We start from the raw sequence: 5617 nt of genomic DNA on the forward strand, positions 1-5617 counted from the left end.
TCTGACCCTTGGCCTGAGGACACGCGGTCCACCTTATCCAGCCCCTGGCATGTTCCCCAAGGAAACAACCAAACCCAAGTGGATCTTACGAGCTCCCAACCACCCTGATTTTTTGAGGAGCCCCAGCATGCAGTGGGCTGTGCCTGCCTGGCTCTGAGCACGGGACAACCCAGATGGGAACGGGCTCCAAGCAGAGCCAGCCACAAGGTCAGAGCAGGTGCTCAGCACTTGAACCAGGATTGCTCGTGACAACCCCGAGGATGGTGACAGCACTGGCAGAGCTTGTTCCCGCAGCATCTCACCAGAGCCTGCCCGGCCTTGGAGGGCAGGCAGGAGGAAGGGGGCGGACGTTTTGTCAGACCTAATGATGGGGTTGGCTTTGTCCTCCTCGGTGGGGCGCTTGGTTTCTCCTCCTGGTCCCTGCTGTGCCCACCTGTGCTCAAGCTCTGCTGGAGTGGCCAAAACCTGCAGGCAGGAGCGTGGGTGGGAGGAAAGGGCAAGTGTGGGGGATGCAGCAGCGCTTTTTTGGGGCAGAAGAAGGCTCTGCCAGGCAGATCCTGTCTCTGGACACTTTTGGCCTGACCTGTCTACCCCGCTGGCTCCTGCTCTGGGACACCAACAGCCAGTCTGAAGTGGGCACACAGTGTGTGTGGGCTGGGGAAGCCCCTCCTGGCAGCTGTCTCTGCAAAGCCCCTGTCCAAGCAGGTGGGGGAGGAAAGGTGCTGCCCGCGCCCAGGCTTGGGGATGGTGAAGCGTGGCAATGTGTTCTGGGTTGCTGTGGCAATCGGCAGTAGGCAGTGATTTGAATCTGGAGCCTCTGGACTCTGAGATACTCCCCAGCAAGGCATGGTGATTGTGGCCAAGATTGGTAGCACCTCTCCAGCTCTTGTCATCCTCCTTGCTATGCACTGTGACCTTGTGTGTCCCCAGCTCTGCTGGGGAGCCTGGATAGCTTTGGTCACCCCTGGGGACCCATCTGCACATGGAGGACATGCGCTGCAGTTTGGCTTGGCTCTGGTTCAGCTCCCAGCCTTTGCTCTGCTTTCCTCAGCAAAGGCATCCTGTGGTTTCTCCTGGGATGGCTCTCTCCAAGTTACATTTTCAACCAAGCTATTTCTAGTCTGTGACTGGGTGCCAAGCGCTCTGAGCTCTTTTAGTCTCTCCAGCCACCCCATCATTTGAGGCATTTTCTTTCACCTTGAAACACATCCCGAGGCCCTCCTTTCCAGGGCAGGGGCATCCATGGGTGTTCCCAGCAGGGGTGCTGGCCCTGAAAGCCACAGCTGGATGTGGGTAGTGTCAAGGCTGGAGACATCCTAGTCCTGTCTTGCAGACCTACTTCCCTGTGGTTGCCCTGGCATTATGGTGGTGGTTCTCAGAGGGCTGCAGGTGATGTTATGCTGGGACAGGTGGCTGCACTGGAGCCCCAGTAGTGCTAGGCTGCTTCCCTCCCTACCCATAGCCCATAACTACTATTATTTTACTGCTTCCTGTGGAACCGTCTCCTTGGTCCAGCAGGACTGTGGATGGTGGTGGGGGGTGTAAAGCATAAAGATCCTTGAACAGAAGGAGAAGGGCAAGCAGGAAGATTTCCAAGCACCCTCTCCAGAGCACTGGAAGATGCAGAGATGCCCCAGTCTCATCTTTGCAAGCAAGTAGAGACATGTGGGGCTGCCTGGCCCAAGGCATCTCGGCTCTACCCCACAGGGCTTTTTGTGTACCAGGCCTTGACCTTGCTCTACGGCACTGTGCCAGTCCTGGTATGTCTCTGCCCTTCTTCAGGTCACTGCCCATTGCTGGCAGGAAACAGCATCCCCTGGAGCTTTTCATCAGGAGCCTGAGGCACCAACTGGTGTTGGGGTTGAGCAGGGAGGTGGTGAGTGAATTGGGAATGGTGGCAGGGACTGACTGACCACCTGGTGCCCTGGCTGGAAGCTGCAGCAAGGATGACTTTCCTCTCTGCTTTTTTCTCACTCAGAGGTAGAGTTTGGGGAGAATGGGGCACGAGTTGTACAAGGTGGTGGCCAGTGGTTAACAATGTATTAGGGGCCAACATCTGAAATTCAAGCAGCTTTCTTGTGTCTCTGACCTAGAGGGCAGTCCTGAAGGTTTTCTGTTTAAACTGGGCTTCCTGGGTGCCCATCACTGTTGTATCTGGGTACATACATCCTTTCCTGCGTGGCAGGTATGTCTGTATTGAAAGCCCTGTGCATGGGGTTTTGCTGGATATGTTGCCCGGTTCCTTGGGGAAGGAGGTTTGTTCTGCCCAGGTAGCTTTGGAGCTACACTACTTTGCTGTCCTTCTCCTCCCGCTGGCTCAGGATGAAATGGGGCAGCAGCTTAGCAAGGCAGGAGCAATTAAAAGCCTGCCTGGGGAGAGAGAAAAAATCTGATAAGGTGTTTGTTGTGGTTTTTCTCCAGCCTGGCTATGCTGCTTCCCAGCTTCTTGTGCACCTGCACACTAGCAAGACTTGGGAAGTTGAAAAGTCCTTAATTTCATAGGATCAAACAAAAAACATGGGTGCATTATCAGTTTTTTTCTATAACGTGTCGCATTCTGAATCCAAAACATAGTGCAGTTCTCCCTGCTAAGGAAAAAAAAAAGCTCTCTGCCAGTTGAAACCAGGACAGTGTTAGAAGACCAGCGAGGTTAGATTTCTGGGCATGTGAAGGTGTCTGGAAGCCCTGCACAGCTGGCCAGCTGTGGGTCCATATCTGGAGCCCTGGGGGCTCTAATTCCACAAGTGCCTGGTGAGGATTGCAAGGAGGATCCAGCCTGACACATGGTGCCCAGAGGTGATGCCTTCTGCCACACCAGGTTGCTCCAAGCCCTCTCCAACCTGGCTGTCAACAGCTTCCCTAGGAAACCTGTTGCAGTGTCTCACCACCCTCACAGGAGAGAATTTCTTCCAATATCTCATCTAAATCCATCCTCTTTCTGTTTAATTGCTGGAAGAGAGCGAGCAAAGAGGGAAAAGTTAGAGTACTGCCTAATTAGGGAGCAAATGAGGAGAGCAGCAGCGTCTCCACATGAGAAGGGGCTGGAAGAATTAACACTTAGGAAAAGACAGCCCCAAACCAATTCCCTGCTTTGCTTCAACCTTCAGGAAAGGCAGTAGCACTGAATGTACAGCCTGAAGGAGGGTGAGGAGTGGGAGGAAGGCGGGGAGGAGAAATTGCTGCTGCTGGAGAGGAACAAAGGTAGAGTTTGGGGAGAATGGGGCACGAGTTGTACAAGGTGGTGGCCAGTGGTTAACAATGTATTAGGGGCCAACATCTGAAATTCAAGCAGCTTTCTTGTGTCTCTGACCTAGAGGGCAGTCCTGAAGGTTTTCTGTTTAAACTGGGCTTCCTGGGTGCCCATCACTGTTGTATCTGGGTACATACATCCTTTCCTGCGTGGCAGGTATGTCTGTATTGAAAGCCCTGTGCATGGGGTTTTGCTGGATATGTTGCCCGGTTCCTTGGGGAAGGAGGTTTGTTCTGCCCAGGTAGCTTTGGAGCTACACTACTTTGCTGTCCTTCTCCTCCCGCTGGCTCAGGATGAAATGGGGCAGCAGCTTAGCAAGGCAGGAGCAATTAAAAGCCTGCCTGGGGAGAGAGAAAAAATCTGATAAGGTGTTTGTTGTGGTTTTTCTCCAGCCTGGCTATGCTGCTTCCCAGCTTCTTGTGCACCTGCACACTAGCAAGACTTGGGAAGTTGAAAAGTCCTTAATTTCATAGGATCAAACAAAAAACATGGGTGCATTATCAGTTTTTTTCTATAACGTGTCGCATTCTGAATCCAAAACATAGTGCAGTTCTCCCTGCTAAGGAAAAAAAAAAAAAGCTCTCTGCCAGTTGAAACCAGGACAGTGTTAGAAGACCAGCGAGGTTAGATTTCTGGGCATGTGAAGGTGTCTGGAAGCCCTGCACAGCTGGCCAGCTGTGGGTCCATATCTGGAGCCCTGGGGGCTCTAATTCCACAAGTGCCTGGTGAGGATTGCAAGGAGGATCCAGCCTGACACATGGTGCCCAGAGGTGATGCCTTCTGCCACACCAGGTTGCTCCAAGCCCTCTCCAACCTGGCTGTCAACAGCTTCCCTAGGAAACCTGTTGCAGTGTCTCACCACCCTCACAGGAGAGAATTTCTTCCAATATCTCATCTAAATCCATCCTCTTTCTGTTTAATTGCTGGAAGAGAGCGAGCAAAGAGGGAAAAGTTAGAGTACTGCCTAATTAGGGAGCAAATGAGGAGAGCAGCAGCGTCTCCACATGAGAAGGGGCTGGAAGAATTAACACTTAGGAAAAGACAGCCCCAAACCAATTCCCTGCTTTGCTTCAACCTTCAGGAAAGGCAGTAGCACTGAATGTACAGCCTGAAGGAGGGTGAGGAGTGGGAGGAAGGCGGGGAGGAGAAATTGCTGCTGCTGGAGAGGAACAAAACCGGAACATTCCATGTGCCGGGCCTGGGGAGAGGGGTTGAGCTGCAGCCTGGCTCTGGGATTGCTGCTGTCTGTAGAGCATGGCTCGGGATGGAGAGGTGTTGAGTGACCAGTGTGGGAGAAGGAGGAAAGGCAATCCGGGCAGGTACAAGCCCTGTGTCTGGTCTCAAATTCTAGATAAGACTGAGCAAAACCCAAGAGTATTCCAAGTCCAATGGGAAGTGCAGTCATTGAGGGGGCGGGTGAGGACGGAGCTGTGGGTGCTGATGCTTGTGCTTCCTCCGAGTGCATGGTTGATGCTGCATCCCTGGGTCACACTGGTGTGAGCAGCAGTCTCTGCTGTGAGAAACCTGCCCTGCCCAACGCAGACACTGGCACGTGTCTGTGGCAGTGAGTGGGGAGGGAATGGAACTGGGCACCTGTCCTGGGATACCTGCAGATCCTGGGGTATCTACAGGTACATCAGTGCTTCCCTCCTGCACAAGGGGAGAGAGAATGGAAATGGGGAAATGTTCTAGTGCCAGCTGACCCACCTGGATGCCAGAACCCTGGACATGCCTGCCAGATGAGGACAGGGGCCAGGGCCAGGACCTGATACCACTCTCGTGGGTGCTGCACACACTGTGCTGGCTGCCTCACCGTGGCTCGGAGTTGCTGGGAGGCTGCTGGGTGAGAAGGCGGGGGGTGGAAGATGGGATGTTTTCTCAGGCACCTCACGGGGCTTAAAAAAGAAGTTATTCTAGGAAAAGCAATGAGCTGAATCTGTTCCATCTCCCAGCTCGGTGCGGTGGCTTGTCCTACACTCGGCTGGAGTTAGGTGAGGACGTGACAGGGAGCAGGCAGGCTGCAGGCATTGCTCTGCCTCTCTGCTGCCTGCTCTGTGTGTGCCCTGCGTGCTCCCAACCCTCAGGTGGGGTCTGCAAAGCTGTGTGCCAGGTGTGTTTGCATGTGGATGTGAGCACACATTGTGTCTGCCCTGGGTTGCACGCAGGGATGTGCTGTAAACTGGTGTGTTCCGAGGGGTCGTTTGCCAGGTGACAGCCCCAGGCCAGACCTTCCTGCCCAGAACTGGAGGCTTCTGTCTGTGCATATCCCATGTGGATGTGTTGCTGGGTGTGCACAGAGTTCATGCTTTGCACATACGTGTCCCCTGTGCCATGTGTGTGCCTTGCCCTGCATGGCCCCTGCCAGGT

This window comes from Chaetura pelagica, unplaced genomic scaffold (genome assembly GCF_000747805.2).
Source record: "Chaetura pelagica isolate M959 unplaced genomic scaffold, ChaPel_1.0 scaffold283, whole genome shotgun sequence".
NCBI classification, from domain to species: Eukaryota; Metazoa; Chordata; class Aves; order Apodiformes; family Apodidae; genus Chaetura; species Chaetura pelagica.